Raw genomic sequence first — 18,363 nt, forward strand, 5'->3', positions numbered from 1 at the left:
TGTCTCTGTTTGTGTCAGTGACTCTGTCTGGGTCTGTGTCTGTGCCTCTGTGTCTCTGCCCCTATTTGTGTCTGTGTCTCTGTCTGTGTCTCTGGCTGTGTCTCTGTCTCTGTCTGTGTCTCAGGCTGCGTCTCAGGCTGTGTCTGTGTCTCTGCCTGTGTCTCTGTCTATGTATCTGTCTGCGTTTCAGGCTGTGTCTCTCTCTGTATCTCTGTCTGTGTCAGTCTCTCTGTCTGTGTCTGTGTCTCAGTGTCTCTGCCCTTACCTGTGTCTGTGTCTCTGTCTGTGTCTCTGGCTGTGTCTCTGTCTGTGTCTGTGACTCTGTCTGCGCCTCTGTCTTTGACTCTGGCTGTGTCTCTGTCTCTGTCTCAGGCTGTGTCTCTGTCTGTGTCTCTTCCTGTGTCTCTGTCTGTGTCTCAGGCTGTGTCTCCGTCTGTATCTCAGGCTGTGTCTCTGTCTGTGTCTGTGACTCTGTCTGTGTCTCTGCCTGTGTCTCTGTCTGTGTATCTGTCTGCGTGTCTGTGTCTCTTCCTGTGTCTCTGTCTGTGTCTCAGGCTGTGTCTCCGTCTTTATCTCAGGCTGTGTCTCTGTCTGTGTCTGTGACTCTGTCTGTGTCTCTGTCTGTGTCTCTGTCTGTGTATCTGTCTGCGTTTCTGTCTGTGTCTCTGTCTGTATATCGGTCTGTGTCTCTGTCTTGTCCGTGTCTCTGTCTGTGTCTCTGTTTTGCCTTTGTCTGTGTCTGGGTCTGTGTCTGCGTTCTGTCTGTGTCTGTGTTTCTGTCTGTGTGTGTCTCTCTCTGCCTGTGTCTCTGCCTGTGCCTGTGCCTATGCCTCTGTATGTGTCTATGTCTGTGTCTCTGTCTGTGCCTGTGCCTATGTCTCTGTCTGTATCTATGTCTGTGTCTCTGTGTGTGCCTGTGTCTGTTTCTCCGTCTGGGTCGCTGTCTGTGTCTGTGTCTCTGCCTGTGTCTATGTTTCTGACTGGGTCCATGCGTACATCTGTGTCTCTCTCTGTGGCTGTGTCGGTGTCTGTATCTGTGTCTGTGTCTCTGCATGTGTCTCTGAATCTGTCTGCGTTTCTGTCTGTGTCTCTGCATGTGTCTCTACCTGTGACTTTCTCTCTCCCTCTGGCTGTGTCCATGTCTAAGTATGTGTCTCTGTCTGTGTCTCTATTTGTGTCTCTGTCTTTGTCTCTGTCTATGTCTGTGTCTCTGTCTGTGCCTGTGTATCTGTCTATGTCTCTGTCTGTATATATGACCCTGTCTGTGTCTCAGTCTCTGTCTGGGTCTGTGACTCTGTCTGTGTCTCTGTCTCTGTCTGTTTCTGTGGTTGTCTCTGTCTGTGTCTCTGTTCCTATCTGTGTCTGTGTCTCTGTCTGTTTCTTTGTCTCTGCCCATGTCGGTGTCTCTGCCTGTATCTCTCTCTATGTGTCTGTGTATTTGTCTGTGACTCTGTCTCTGTCTGTGTCTCTTTCTCTGTCTATGTTTGTGTCTGTCTCTGTATCTCTGTCTGTGTCTCTGTCTGAGTCCCTGCCTCTGTCTGGATCTGTGACTCTGTCTGTGTTTATGTCTGTGTCTCTGTCTGTGCCTGTGCCTGTGTCTCTGCCTGTAATTATGTCTCTGACACTGTCTGTGTCTCTGTCTGCATCTCCATCTTTGTCTCTGTCTATGTCTGTGTCTCTGTCTGCATCTCCATCTGTGTCTCTGCCTCTGCCTGTGTCTGTGTCTATGTCTGTGTCTGTCAGTTTGTGTTTGTCTCTGTTTCTGCCTGGATCTGTGACTCTGTCTGTGTTTATGTCTGTGTCTGTGCCTCTGTATCAGTCTGTGCCTGTGTATCTCTATCTATATCTGTCTGTGTCTGTCACCGATTATGTCTCTGTCTGTGTCTCTGTCTGTGTCTCTGTCTGTGCCTGTGCCTGTGCCTGTGTCTCTGTCTGTAATTATGTCTCTGACACTGTCTGTGTCTCTGTCTGCATCTCCATCTGTGACTTTGTCTCTTTCTCTGTCTGTGTCTGTGTCGCTGTCTGTATGCCTCTCTCTGTGTCTGTGTCTCTGTCTGTGTCTCAGTGTCTGCGTCGGTGTCTCTATCTGTGTCCCTGTCTGTGTCTCATTCTCTGTCTGTGTTTGTGTCGGTTTCTGTCTCTCTGTCTGTGTCTCTGTCTGTGTCCCTGACTCTGTCTGTGTCTGTCCCTGTCTCTGTATCTCTGTCTGTGTGTGTGTCTCTGTCTGTGTCACTGCCTCTGTGTGTGTGTGTGTGTGTGTCTCAGTCTGTGTCTCTGTCTCTGTCTGTTTCTGTGATTGTCTCTGTCTGTGTCTCTGTGCCTATGTGTGCCTGTGTTCTCCGTCTGTGTCTTTGTCTCTGCCTATGTCTGTGTCTCTGTCTGTATCTCTCTCTGTGTCTGTGTATCTGTCTGTGTCTCTTTCTCTGTCTGTGTCTCTTTCTCTGTCTGTGTTTGTGTCTGTCTCTGTATCTCTGTCTGTGTCTGTGTCCCTGCCTCTGACTGTGTCTGTGTCTGTCTCTGTATCTATGCCTGTGCCTGTTTCTGTGTCACTGCCTCTGGCTGTGTCTTTGTCTGTGCCTGTGTCTCTGTCTCTATCTGTACCTGTGTTTGTGGCTCTGTCTGTGTCTCTGTCTCTGTCTGTGCCTCTGTCTGGGTCTCTGTCTGGGTCTCTGCCTGTGTTTCTGTCTGTGTCTCTGTCTGTGCCTCAGTCTCTGTCTGTGTTTCTGTCTGTGTCTGTGTCTATGTCTGTGTCTGTGTCTCTGTCTGTGCCCCTGTCTATGTCTAAGTCTATGTCTGTGTCTCCGTCTGTACCTCTATCAGTGTCTCGGTGTCTGTGTCTCTGCCTGCGTTTCTGTCTGTGTCTCTTCCTGTGTCTGTACCTCTGTCTGTGTCTCTCTCTGAGTCTCTGTTTGTGTCTGCGTCTCTGTCTTTGTCTGTGTCTGTGTCTCTGTCTGTGATTTTGTCTCTGTCTGTGTCTCTGTCTGTGTTTCTGCCTGTGCCTCGGTCTGTGTATGTTTCTCTTTCTCTGTTTGTGTCTGTGTCTCTGGCTGTGTCTCTCTCTGTGTCTCTGTCTGTGGCTGTGTCTATGTCTGTGTCTCTGTCTGTGTCTCTATCTGTGTCTCTATTTGTGTCTCTGTCTGTGTCTCTGTCTGTGCCTGTGTCTCTCTCTGTAATTCTGTCTCTGACACTGTCTGTGTCCCTGTCTGCGTCTCCACCTGTGTCTTTGACTCTGTCTATGTCTGGGACTGTGTCTCTGTCTGTATCTCTCTCTCTGTGTCTGTGTCTCTGTCTGTGTCTCAGTCTCTGTGTCGGTGTCTCTATCTGTGTCTCTGTTTGTGTATCTGTCTGTGTCTCTGTCTCTGTCTGTGTCTCATTCTCTGTCTATGTTTGTGTCTGTCTCTGTCTCTCTGTCTGTGTCTCTGTCTGTGTCACTGACTCTGTCTCTGTCTGTGTCTATCCCTGTCTCTGTATCTCAGTCTGTGTCTGTGTCTATGTCTGTGTCACTGCCTCTGCCTGAGTCTGTGTGTGTGTCTGTCTGTGTCTCTGTCTGTTTCTATGATTGTCTCTGTCTGTGACTCTGTTTCTATCTGTGTCTGTGCCTCCGCCTGTGTCTTGGTCTCTGTCTTGGTCTCTGTCTATGTCTGAGTCTCTGTCTGTATCACTCTCTCTGTGTCTGTGTATCTGTCTGTGTCTCTGTCTCTGTCTGTGTCTCTTTCTCTGTCTGTGTTTGTGTCTATCTCTGTATCACTGTCTGTGGCTCTGTCTGTGTCCCTGCCACTGTCTGTATCTGTCCCTGTCTCTGTATCTCTGTCTGTGCCTGTGTCTCTCTCTGTGTCACTGCCTCTGTCTGTGTCTGTGTCTGTGTCTCTGTCTTTATCGGTGTTTGTGTCTCTGTCTGCGTCTCTGTCTGGGTATCGGACTGGGTCTCTACCTGTGTTTCTGTCTGTGTCTCTCCATGTGTCTCAGTTTATATCTGTGTCTGTGTCTCTGCCTCGGTCTGTGTCTGTGACTTTGTCTGTTTCTCTGTCTCTGCCTGGATCTGTGACTCTGTCTGTGTTTATGTCTGTGTTTGTGCCTCTGTATCTGTCTGTTCCTGTGTCTCTGTCTCTATCTCTGCCTGTGTCTGTCTCCGATTATGTCTCTGTCTGTGTATCTGTTTGTGTCTCTGTCTCTGCCTGTGCCTGTGTCTCTGTCTGTAATTCTGTCTCTGACACTGTCTGTGTCTCTGTCTGCATCTCCATCTGTGTCTGTGTATCTGTCTGTGTCTCTGTCTCTGTCTGTGTCTCTTTCTCTGTCTGTGTTTGTGTCTATCTCTGTATCACTGTATGTGTCTCTGCCTGTGTCCCTGCCACTGTCTGTATCTGTCCCTGTCTCTGTATCTCTGTCTGTGCCTGTGTCTCTCTCTGTGTCACTGCCTCTGTCTGTGTCTGTGTCTCTGTCTGTATCGGTGTTTGTGTCTCTGTCTGCGTCTCTGTCTGGGTATCGGACTGGGTCTCTACCTGTGTTTCTGTCTGTGTCTCTCCATGTGTCTCAGTTTCTATCTGTGTCTGTGTCTCTGTCTGTGTCTCTGCCTCGGTCTGTGTCTGTGACTTTGTCTGTTCTCTGTCTCTGCCTGGATCTGTGACGCTGTCTGTGTTTATGTCTGTGTCTGTGCCTCTATATCTGTCTGTGCCTGTGTCTCTGTCTCTATCTCTGCCTGTGTCTGTCTCCGATTATGTCTCTGTCTGTGTATCTGTTTGTGTCTCTGTCTCTGCCTGTGTCTCTGTCTGTAATTCTGTATCTGACACTGTCTGTGTCTCTGTCTGCATCTCCATCTGTGTCTTTGTCTCTGTCTATGTCTCTGTCTGTATCTCTCGCTCTCTGTCTGTGTTCAGTGTATGTGTCGGTGTCTCTATCTGTGTCTCTGTCTGTGTATCTGTCATTTCTCTGTCTGTGTCTCATTCTCTGTCTGTGTTTGTGTCTATCTCTGTCTCTCTGTCTGTGTCTCTGTCTGTGTCCCTGACTCTGTCTGTGCCTGTGTCTGTCCCTGTCTCTGTATCTCTGTCTGTGTCACTGACTCTGCCTGTGCCTGTGTGTGTGTCTCTGTCTCTGTCTCTGTCTGTTTCTGTGATTGTCTCCGTCTGTGTCTCTGTTCCTATCTGTGTCTGTGTCTCCGTCTGTGTCTTTGTCTGTATCTCTCTCTCTGTGTCTGTGTATCTGTCTGTGTCACTGTCTCTGTCTCTGTCTGTGTCTCTTTCTCTTTCTATGTTTGTGTCTGTCTCTGGATCTCTGTCTGTGTCTCTGTCTGTGTCCCTGCCACTGTCTGTGTCTGTGTCTGTCCCTGTCTCTGTATCTCTGTCCATGCCTGTTTCTCTGTCTGCGTCACTGCCTCTGCCTGTGTCTGTGTCTCTGCCTCTGTCTGTATCGATGTTTGTGTCTCTGTCTGTGTCTCTGTCTGTGTCTTTGTTTCTGTCTGTGTCTGTGCCTCTGTCTGTGTCTGTGACTCTGTCTGTGTCTCCATCTGTGTCTCTGTCTGTGTCTGTGACTTTGTCTGTGTCTCTGTCTCTGCCTGGATCTGTGACTCTGCCTGTTTTTATGTCTGTGTCTGTGCCTCTGTATCTGCCTGTGCCTGTGTCGGTGTCTCTATCTGTGTCTCTGTCTGTGTACCTGCCTGTGTCTGTGTCTCTGTCTTTGTCTGTGTCTCATTCTCTGTCTGTTTCTATGATTGTCTCTGTCTGTGACTCTGTTCCTATCTGTGTCTGTGCCTCCGTCTGTGTCTTGGTCTGTGTCTTGGTCTCTGTCTATGTCTGTGTCTGTGTCTCTGTCTGTATCTCTCTCTCTGTGTCTGTGTATCTGTCTGTGTCTCTGTCTCTGTCTGTGTCTCTTTCTCTGTCTGTGTTTGTGTCTATCTCTGTATCACTGTCTGTGTCTCTGTCTGTGTCCCTGCCACTGTCTGTATCTGTCCCTGTCTCTGTATCTCTGTCTGTGCCTGTGTCTCTCTCTGTGTCACTGCCTCTGTCTGTGTCTGTGTCTCTGTCTCTGTCTGTATCGGTGTTTGTGTCTCTGTCTGCGTCTGTCTTGGTATCGGACTGGGTCTCTACCTGTGTTTCTGTCTGTGTCTCTCCATCTGTCTCAGTTTCTATCTGTGTCTGTGTCTCTGCCTCGGTCTGTGTCTGTGACTTTGTCTGTTCTCTTTCTCTGCCTGGATCTGTGACTCTGTCTGTGTTTATGTGTGTGTCTGTGCCTCTGTATCTGTCTGTGCCTGTGTCTCTGTCTCTATCTCTGTCTGTGTCTGTCTCCGATTATGTCTCTGTCTGTGTATCTGTTTGTGTCTCTGTCTCTGCCTCTGTCTCTGTCTGTAATTCTGTCTCTGACAGTGTCTGTGTCTCTGTCTGCATCTCCATCTGTGTCTTTGTCTCTGTCTATGTCTGTGTCTGTGTCTCTGTCTGTATCTCTCGCTCTCTGTCTGTATTCAGTGTCTGTGTCGGTGTCTCTATCTGTGTCTCTGTCTGTGTATCTGTCATTTCCCTGTCTGTGTCTCATTCTCTGTCTGTGTTTGTGTCTATCTCTGTCTCTCTGTCTGTGTCTCTGTCTGTGTCCCTGACTCTGTCTGTGCCTGCGTCTGTCCCTGTCTCTGTATCTCTGTCTGTGTCACTGACTCTGCCTGTGCCTGTGTGTGTGTCTCTGTCTCTGTCTGTTTCTGTGATTGTCTCCGTCTGTGTCTCTGTTCCTATCTGTGTCTGTGTCTCCGTCTGTGTCTTTGTCTGTATCTCTCTCTCTGTGTCTGTGTATCTGTCTGTGTCACTGTCTCTGTCTCTGTCTGTTTCTCTTTCTCTGTCTATGTTTGTGTCTGTCTCTGGATCCCTGTCTGTGTCTCTGTCTGTGTCCCTGCCACTGTCTGTGTCTGTGTCTGTCCCTGTCTCTGTATCTCTGTCCATGCCTGTTTCTCTGTCTGCGTCACTGCCTCTGCCTGTGTCTGTGTCTGTGTCTCTGTCTCTGTCTGTATCGATGTTTGTGTCTCTGTCTGTGTCTCTGTCTGTGTCTTTGTTTCTGTCTGTGTCTGTGCCTCTGTCTGTGCCTGTGCCTCTGTCTGTGTATCTATCTGTGTCTCTGTCTGTGTCTGTGACTTTGTCTGTGTCTCTGTCTCTGCCTGGATCTGTGACTCTGCCTGTTTTTATGTCTGTGTCTGTGCCTCTGTATCTGCCTGTGCCTGTGTCGGTGTCTCTATCTCTGCCTGTGCCTGTCTCCGATTATGTCTCTGTCTGTGCCTGTGCCTGTGTCTCTGTCTGTAATTCTGTCTCTGACACTGTCTGTGTCTCTGTCTGCATCTCCATCTGTGCCTTTGTCTCTGTCTATGTCTCTGTCTGTGTCTCTGTCTGTATATCTCTCTCTGTGTCTGTGTATCTGTCTGTGTCTCAGTGTCTGTGTCGGTGTCTCTATCTGTGTACCTGTCTGTGTACCTGTCTGTGTCTGTGTCTCTGTCTTTGTCTGTGTCTCATTCTCTGTCTGTGTTTGTGTCTGTCTCTGTCTCTCTGTCTGTGTCTGTGTCTGTGTCCCTGACTCTGTCTGTGTCTGTGTCTGTCCCTGTCTCTGTATCTCTGTCTGTGTCTCTGTCTGTGTCACTGACTCTGTCTGTGTCTGTGTGTGTGTCTCTGTCTGTGTCCCTGTCTCTGTCTGGTTCTGTGATTGTCTCTGTCTGTGTCTCTGTTCCTATCTGTGTCTGTGTCTCCGTCTGTGTCTTTGTCTCTGTCTATGCCTGCGTCTGTGTCTCTGTCTGTATCTCTCTCTCTGTGTCTGTGTATCTGTGTCTGTCTCTGTCTCTGTCTGTGTCTGTGTCTCTTTCTCTGTCTGTGTTTCTGTCTGCTCTGTATCTCTGCCTGTGTCTCTGTCTGTGTCACTGCCTCTGTCTGTGTCTGTGTCTGTGCCTGTGTCTCTGTCTCTGTCTGTATCTGTGTTTGTGTCTCTGTCTGTGTCTCTGTCTGTGTCTCTGCCTTGGTCTCTGCCTGTGTTTCTGTCTGTGTCACTGCCTCTGTCTGTGTCTGTGTCTATGTCACTGTCTGTGTCTGTGCCCTTGTCTATGTCTAAGTCTCTGTCTGTGTCTCAGTCTGTACCTCTGTCGGTGTCTCAGTGGCTATCTGTATCTGTGTCTGTGTCTCTGTCTGCGTTTCTGTCGGTGTCTCTTCCTGTGTCTGTACCTCTGTCTGTGTCTCTCTCTGAGTCTCTGTTTGTGTTTGTGTCTGTGTCTCTGTCTGTGTCTGTGTCTGTGTCTCTGTCTGTGATTTTGTCTCTGTCTATGTCTCTGTCTGTGTTTCTGCCTGTGCCTCTGTCTGTGTCTCTTTCTCTGTTTGTGCCTGTGTCTCTGGCTGTGTCTCTATCTGTGTCTCTGTTGTGTCTCTGTCTGTGTCTCTATCTGTGTCTCTGTCTGTGTCTCTGTCTGTGTTTCTGTCAGTGTCAATTTATGTATCTCTGTCTGTGTCTCTGCCTGTGTCTGTGCCTGTGTATGTGTCTCTGTCTGAGTCTCTGTTTGTGTCTGTGTCTCTGTCTTTGTCTGTGATTTTGTCTCTGTCTCTGTCTGTATTTCTGTCTGTGCCTCTGTCTGTGTTTGTGTCTGTGTCCCTGGCTGTGTCTCTATCTGTGTCTCTATCTGTGTCTCTGGCTGCGTCTCTGGCTGTGTCCCTGTCTGTGTCTCTATCTGTGTCTCTATCTGTGTCTCTATCTCTGTCTAGGTATGTGTTTCTGTCAGTGTCTCTTTCTGTATCTCTGTCTGTGTCTCTGTCTGTGTCTCTGCCTCTGTCTGTGTCTCTATCTCTGTCTCTGTCTGTGCCTGTGTCTGTTTCTGTGTTTGGGTCTCTGTCTGGGTCTCTGCCTGTGTTTGGGTCTCTGTCTGGGTGTCTGCCTGTGTTTCTGTCTGGGTCTTTGCCTGTGTTTCTGTCTGGGTCTCTGTTCATGTCTGTGTCTCTGTCTGCCTCTGTATTTCTGCCTGTGCCTCTGACTGTATCTCTGTTTGTGTCTCTGTCTGTGTCCCTGCCACTTTCTGTATCTGTGTCTGTCCCTGTCACTGTATCTCTGTCTGTGCCTGTTTCTCTGTCTGTGTCACTGCCTCTGCCTGTGTCTGTGTCTCTGTCTCTGTCTGTATCGGTGTTTGTGTCTCTGTCTGTGTTTCTGTCTGTGTCTCTGTCTGTGTCTTTGTTTCTGTCTGTGTCTCTGTCTGTGTCTCTGCCTCTGTCTGTGTCTCTATCTGTGTCTGTGACTTTGTCTGTGTCTCTGTCTCTGCCTGGATCTGTGACTCTGTCTGTTTTTATGTCTGTGTCTGTGCCTCTGTATCTGTCTGTGCCTGTGTCGGTGTCTCTATCTCTGTCTGGGTCTGTCTCCGATTATGTCTCTGTCTGTGCCTGTGCCTGTGTCTCTGTCTGTAATTCTGTCTCTGACACTGTCTGTGTCTCTGTCTGCATCTCCATCTGTGTCTTTGTCTCTGTCTATGTCTCTGTCTGTGTCTCTGTCTGTATATCTCTCTCTGTGTCTGTGTAGTCTGTGTCTCAGTGTCTGTGTCGGTGTCTCTATCTGTGTCTCTGTCTGTGTACCTGTCTCTGTCTGTGTCTCTGTCTTTGTCTGTGTCTCATTCTCTGTCTGTGTTTGTTTCTGTCTCTGTCTCTCTGTCTGTGTCTCTGTCTGTGTCCCTGACTCTGTCTGTGTCTGTCCCTGTCTCTGTATTTCTGTCTCTGTCTCTGTCTGTGTCACTCACACTGTGTCTGTGTGTGTGTGTCTCTGTCTGAGTCTCTGTTTGTGTCTGTGTCTCTGTCTGTGTCTCTGTCTGTATTTCTGTCTGTGTCTCTGTCTGTGTTTGTGTCTGTGTCCCTGGCTGTGTCTCTATCTGTGTCTCTATCTGTGTCTCTGTCTGCGTCTCTGTCTGTGTCCCTGTGTGTGTCTCTATCTGTGTCTCTATCTCTATCTCGGTCTGTGTTTCTGTCAGTGTCTCTTTCTGTATCTCTGTCTGTGTCTCTGTCTGTGTCTCTGCCTCTGTCTGTGTCTCTATCTCTGTCTCTGTCTGTGCCTGTGTCTGTTTCTGAGTTTGGGTCTCTGTCCGTCTCTCTGTCTGGGTCTCTGCCTGTGTTTCTGTCTGGGTCTCTGCCTGTGTTTCTGTCTGGGTCTCTGTTCAGGTCTGTGTCTCTGTCTGCCTCTATATTTCTGCCTGTGCCTCTGACTGTATCTCTGTCTGTGTCTGTGTCTCTGTCTGTGTCTATATCTGTCTGTGTCTCTGTCTGTGTTTCTGTCTGTGTCCCTTTCTGGTTCTCTGTGTGTGTCTCTGTCTGTGTCCCTGACTGTGTCCCTGTCTGTGTCTCTGTCTGTGTCTCTGTCTGTATCTCTGCCTGAGTCTCTGTGTCTGTCTCTGTCTCTGTCTGGGGCACATTCTGCTGCACAGACTGTGTTTAAGTGTGAGGCACACACCCACCTGATAGTCATTGGGGAGAGGCACTCACCCAGCTGATCGGCAACGGGGAGAGGCACATACCCAGCTTATCGGCAATGGGGGATTCACACACATCCTGCTGATTGGCCATGGCGGAGACACAACCAGCTGATCGGTAATTGGGGAAAGCACACACCCAGCTGATCGGCAATCGGGGGTAGCACACTCCCAGCTAATCGGCCATGGCGGAGACACAACAAGCTGATCGGCAATTGGGGGAGGCAAACACCCAGCTGATCTCGCATGGGGGAAGGGCACATCCAGCTGTTCGGCAATGCGGGGAAGCACCGACCCAGCTGATCGGCAATTGGGGCAGGCACACATCCAGCTGATCGGCAATGGGGGGAAGCGCACTTCCAGCTGATCGGCAATGCGGGAAAGCACAGACCCAGCTGATCGGCAATTGGTGGAAGCACACAACCAGCTGATCGGCAATGGGGGGGAAGGACACTCCCAGCTGATCGGCAATGCGGGGAAGGACAGACCCAGCTGATCGGCAATGCGGTGAAGCACACACCCAGCTGATCGGCAATGCGGCGAAGCACACACCCAGCTGATCGGCAATGGTGGGAAGCACGAACCCAGCTGATCAGCCATGGGGGGAAGCCGCACAACCAGCTGATGGGCCAATGGGCGAGTCACAGTGACCCAACTGGTCGGCCATGGGGTGAGTCACACACACCCGGGTGATGGGCCATGGGTGAGCCACACAGACTCAGCTGATCGGTCATGGGGGGAGTCACACAGACATAACTGATCGGCCGTGGGGGAGTTACACAGACACAATTGATCGGCCATGGTGGAGTCACACTGATCCTGCTGATAGGCCATGGGGGAGTCCCACTGACCATCAGATTGGCCATGGGGGAGTCACACACACGCACAGATAGTCCCTCCTGCTATTGCAGAATGGTAAATCAGGGTGAGGCTGGCTGGGGAGGGTCAGTTTTACCGGCAGTGCGAGGAGAGAGATGCCGCGTGTGTGGGGTTTCCTCTCAGGGTTTAATGAATTGACGAATTGAACGAAAGGGAACTTTCAACATATTCTTTAACTGCTGCCTGAACTGAGTCTGTGTCACGGCGTAAATCGCAGTGTTTGTGCAGCAACTCAGGAGCTGCAGCATGAAGCCCAATTCCTGAACATAATAATCTAACCATACAGACTGATACCCCAGAAACCACATCCGGCTCCATATAGAATAAACCATTAACGTTGACCATAACAGGATGAAATTGGCGGAGATAATGAAGAGTAAAATGATGGATTTCCTCCGACTCTCCATCTCTGGGTCTCTGGGACTGTGCCCACTGCTGTGAGCCCGGAGTCTCCTGCGGGCCCTGCTGCTCAGGACAATGTGTCTGACGGTGAGAACATTGAGCAGCAGAATCAGGGCGAATGGAACACACGGGGTTAGAATGTGGTGGAGGAACTCGATTGTTCCCCAGACCGGAGAGAACACAGCACTCTCTGTGGCATCACAAAACCAGGGTTCGTTCCGCAGCCAATACCAACCGGGCAGCATAAACCCCCAGGAAATGTCCTTCAAACAGCTCAGCACAGCCACTGTTCCCAGAACCACAGCCGCCGTTTTCTCGCTGCAATATTTACTTTTCAGCTTCGGGCAGCAAATGGCCACAAATCGATCAAAGGTGAAAGTGACGGTGAACCAGACAGAACAGTCAGTGGCTGCATAAAGCAGGGCGGCGTGGATATTACACACGGGGATGGAGTACAGGAAATTAAACTGTTCCCTAAAAACTATGGGAATGTGTCTGAATATCAGGTCGAGAATAACGACCAGTAGATCCCCCACTGCCATGGCCAACAGGTAACAAGTCACACATTTGGACAGCCCACAGTTTCTTCTCTTCAGGATCACAATTGTGATGAGGTTCGCTGTGAGGAAGGGAAATAAACAATGAAATTATACATCACCCTGGGAAAGACATCACAAGTATGGTCGGCGTGGTGTTGAGGAAGTCAAACAAATATATACAAATACACACACTCACACACATACAGACACAGTAATATACGCACGTACAGAAACACATAGAACATAGTACATTACAGCGCAGTACAGGCCCTTCGGCCCTCGATGTTGCGCCGACCAGTGAAACCACTCTAAAGCCCATCTACACTATTCCCTTATCGTCCATGTGTCTTTCCAATGACCATTTGAATGTCCTTAGTGTTGGCGAGTCCACTACTGTTGCCGGCAGGACATTCCACACCCTAACTACTCTCTGAGTAAAGAACCTACCTCTGACATCTGTCCTATATCTATCTCCCCTCAAATTAAAGCTATGTCCCCTCGTGCTAGACATCACCATCCGAGGAAAAAGGCTCTCACTGTCCACCCTATCCAATCGTCTGATCATCTTGTATGCCTCAATTAATCACCTCTTAAACTTCTCTCTAACGAAAACAGCCTCAAGTCCCTCAGCTTTTCCTCATAAGATCTTCCCTCCATACCAGGCAACATTCTGGTAAATCTCCTCTGCACCCTTTCCAATGCGTCCACATCCTTCCTATAATGCGGCGACCAGAATTGCACGCAATATTCCAAATGCGGCCGCACCAGAATTTTGTACAGCTGCAACATGACCTCATGACTCCGAAACTCAATCCCTCTACCGATAAAAGCTAACACACCGTACGCCTTCTTAACAACCCTCTCAACCTGGGTGGCAGCTTTCAGGGAACTATGTACATGGACACCGAGATCTCACTGCTCATCCACACTGCCAAGAATCTTACCATGAGCCCAGTACTCTGTCTTCCTGTTATTCCTTCAGAAATGAATCACCTCACACTTTTCTGCATTAAACTCCATTTGCCACCTCTCAGCACAGCGCTGCAGCTTATTTATGTCCCTCTGTAACTTCTAACATCCTTCCGCACTGTCCACAACTCCACCGACTTTAGTGTCAACTGCAAATTTACTCACCCATCCTTCTACGCCCTCCTCCTTGTCATTTATAAAAATGACAAACAGCAGTTGCCCCAAAACAGATCCTTGTGGCACACCACAATAACTGCACTCCAGTCTGAACATTTCCCATCAACCACCACCCTTTGTCTTCTTCCAGCCAGCCAATTTCTGATCCAAACTGCTAAATCACCCTGAATCCCATGCCTCCGTATTTTCTGCAGTAGCCTACCGTGGGGCACCTTATCAAACGCTTTACTGAAATCCACATACACCACATCAACTGTGTTACCCTCATTCACCTGTTTGGTCACCTTCTCAAAGAACTCAATAAGGTTTGCGAGGCACGACCTACCCTTCACAAAACAGTGTTGACTATGTCTAATCAAATTATTCCTTTCCAGATGACTAATGCACACATTCACTGACACATAGTGAAATAAATATACACACTCACACACACATACAGACACACACACACACACAGTAATACACACTCATACACAGATACAGAGACAAACACACACATACAGAGACAGTAATACACTCTCACTCACACATACATTAACACACACGCACACATACAGAGACAGTAATACACTCACAGTCACACATACATTAACACACACACATACAGGGACACACACACATACAGAGAGAGTAATACACTCTCACTCACACATACATTAACACACACACACATACAGAGACAGTAATACACTCACAGTCACACATACATTAACAACACACATACAGAGACAGTAATACACTCACACTCACACATACATTAACATACTCACACACACACACAGAGACAGTAATACACTCAAACTCACACATACATTAACACACACACAACCACAGACAATAATGCACTCACACATACATTAACACACTCACACACACATAGAGAGACAGTAATACACTCAAACTCACACATACATTAACACACACACACATACAGAGACAGTAATACCCTCACACTCACACATACATTAACACACTCACACACACATACAGAGACAGTAATACACTCACACTCACGCATACATTAACACACACACACTCAGACAGAGACAGTAATAGACTCACACTCATACAGAGAATAACACGCACACAGACACAGAGACAGTAAGACACTCTCACTCACACATACATTAACACACACACACATACAGAGACAGTAATGCACTCACACACAAAGGCATTAATACTCACTCACAAAGAAACTAATGCACACACTCACACAAACAGACACTAATACACACACTCACTGACACCGATACACTAACACAAACACTCACAGAAACAGTGACACTAATAAACACACTCAAAGACATACAAATGCACTAATACACACTCGCTGACACGCAGATAAACTTATAAAACTCACAGACACACAGACACTAATACACACACTCACAGGCACACACAGACACTAATACAAACAGACACAGACACTAATGCACACATTCACTGGCACTGATCAACACACTCACAGACACAGAGACAATAATACACACACTCACACACAGACACTAATACTGTCTCACAGATACACAGCAACACTAATACACACACTCACACACACAGAGAAACGAATACATATTCACAGACACAGAAACAATAATACACACATACACTAATACACACTCACAGACACACAGACACTGATCAACACACTTACAGATACACAGAAACACTAATACACACACTCACACACAGACACTAATACTCTCTCACAGATACACAGAAACACTAACACACACACTCACACACAGAGAGAAACGAATACACACTCATTGACATACAGAGGCACTAACACACACTCACAGAAACACAGACACACTAATACACACACAGACAGACACTTATACAGACAGTCACACACAAACACGCACACTAATTCACACACTCTCACTCACAAACATTAATGCACACACTCACAGACACACACAAACACTAATCCACAAACACACACAGACACTAATACACACATTCACTGTCACATAGCGACAGTAATATACACACTCAGAGACACAGAGACAATAATACACACACTCACATACAGACACTAATACTCTCTCAAAGATACACAGAAACACTAATACACACACTCACACACAGAGAGAAAGGAATACACACTCATCGACATACAGAGACACTAATATACACTCACAGAAACACACATACACTAATACACACACAGACAGACACTAATACAGGCAGTCATACACACACACACGCACACAAATACACACACTCTCACACACAGTCTCTAATACACAAACTCTCAGACACACAGACTCGAATACACACAGTGACACACACACACTCACAGCCACACACAGGCACTAAAACACATACTCACTGACATGCAGATACACTAATACACACACATGCAGACACACAGAAACAATAATACACACACAGAGACACCCAGAGACACTAATTCACACACTCACTGACACACAGAGACACTAATTTACACACTTACAGGCACAGAGACAATAAAACTCACACACACAGACATACACAGATACACTGATAGATACATTCAAACACAGAGGGACACTAATACACACAATCACACACAGACACTAATACACACACTCACAGACATACAGAGACACTAATACACACACACAGACACACAGAGACACTAATTCACACACTCACTGACACACAGAGACACTAATTTACACACTTACAGACACACACAGAGACACTAATACATACTCACACACAAACAGACCCTAATACACACACTCATACACACATACAGACACTAATACACACACAGTCACACACATACACAAATTCACAGAGAGACTAATACACACTGTCACAGAAACACAGACAATGCTACACACACTCACAGACACACAGACAATAATACACACGCACAAAAACGTACAAAGACTGTAAATACACACACTCACAGACACACATACACACACTCACACACAGAGACAGTAATATACACATTCATACACACATCCTGGTCACTAATACACACACTGAAAGACACACACTAATACACACACTCACGCACAGCGACGCCAATACACACACTCACAGACACACATGAAATGAAAATGAAAAATGAAAAACGCCGATTGTCACAAGTAGGCTTCAATGAAGTTACTGTGAAAAGCCCCCAGATGCCAAATTCCTGCGCCTGTTCGGGAAGGATGGTACGCGAATTGAACCGTGCTGCTGGCCCACTTGGTCTGCTTTAAACGCAAGCGAAATAGCCCAGTGTGCTAAACCAGCCCCACATGGACTCTAAAACACACATACACAGAGACTCTAATACACGCAATCACAGACAGACATAGTCACAAAAACACACACTCACACACAGAGACACTAATACGCACTCAGACACACAGATACACTTATACAAGCACTCACACACAGAGACAATAGTACACAGCGCATAGACAGGCAGAGACACTAATACACACACTCACACAGACACTAATAGTAACATTCACACAGACACTAATACATTCACACACACAAATACAGACACTAATGCACACATTCTCACACACATACAGACACTCATAGATACATTAATGAACACAGAAACACAGGCACACACAGACTCTAATACACCCACTCACAGACACACACTCAGACACGAATTCACACTCTCACAGACACACAGAGAGAGAAAGACACCCACCCACAGCCACATGGAGACTCTAATGCTCACACCCAGACACTAATACACACACTCACAGACACACAGAGACACTGCCATGTGAGAGTACCTTTAAGAAATGAGTGTTTATAAATGGGTGTGTATATAAATATCTATAGTGAAGTACCTTATAGAAATGGGTGTTTATTACTGCAGTGATATCAGAGACTGAGTGGAGCTGGGATGTCTGTCAGCTTTTTAACTTTCGTTTTGGCTGTTTGCTCCAGTGTGTGTTTTAAATTTGTTTTCTGTGTTGGAGCTGAACCCAGACGGAGCAGGTGTACTGTTGATCTCTCTGTCATGAAAATACTATCTCTTGATCATTTGGTGAATTCAGAATTATAAATGTTCTCAGTAGTGAATGTAAACCTAATGTCCTTCTCGTAAAAGGTGTTTCTTAAGACTTCTGGATGTCAATAGGACAGCTTACGGATTGCTTCGTGTTGTATTCTTTGGGAGTTTAATTTGAATTAATGGTTGCTATGTTGCTCCCTGCATGTTTTAAAAGATTAACATGAGTTTACAGAATAAACATTGCTTTGCTTGAAAAAGTGCTTTTCCATTTCTGCTGTACCACACCTGTAGTCTGGGCCGTGTGCTCCCCACCAACAATCTATTAAACATTGTGGGTCATGAGAATTCCGTGATACAATTTGGGGTTCTCTAAACCCAGGTCCACAATAACACTAAGACACACACTCACAGACACACAGAGACACTAATACACACACTCACAGACACACAGAGACACTAAGACACACACTCACAGACACACAGAGACACTAATACACACACTCACAGACACACAGAGACACTAAGACACACACTCACAGACACACAGAGACACTAATACACACACTCGCTTACACACAGAGACACTAAGACACACACTCATCGATACACAGAGACACTAATACACACACTCACAGACACACAGAGACACTAATACATACACTCGCAGACACACAGAGACAGTAATACATACACTCACAGACACACAGAGACACTAACACACACACTCGCAGACACACAGAGACACTAAGACACACACTCGCAGACACACAGAGACACTAATACACACTCGCAGACACACAGAGACACTAACACACACACTCGCAGGCACACAGAGACACTAAGACACACACTCGCAGACACACAGAGACACTAACACACACACTCGCAGACACACAGAGACACGAATAAACACTCTCGCAGACACAGAGAGACAGTAATACACACATTCGCAGACACACAGAGATACTAATACACAC

Source organism: Scyliorhinus torazame, chromosome 20 (assembly GCF_047496885.1).
Source record: "Scyliorhinus torazame isolate Kashiwa2021f chromosome 20, sScyTor2.1, whole genome shotgun sequence".
Lineage (NCBI taxonomy): Eukaryota > Metazoa > Chordata > Chondrichthyes > Carcharhiniformes > Scyliorhinidae > Scyliorhinus > Scyliorhinus torazame.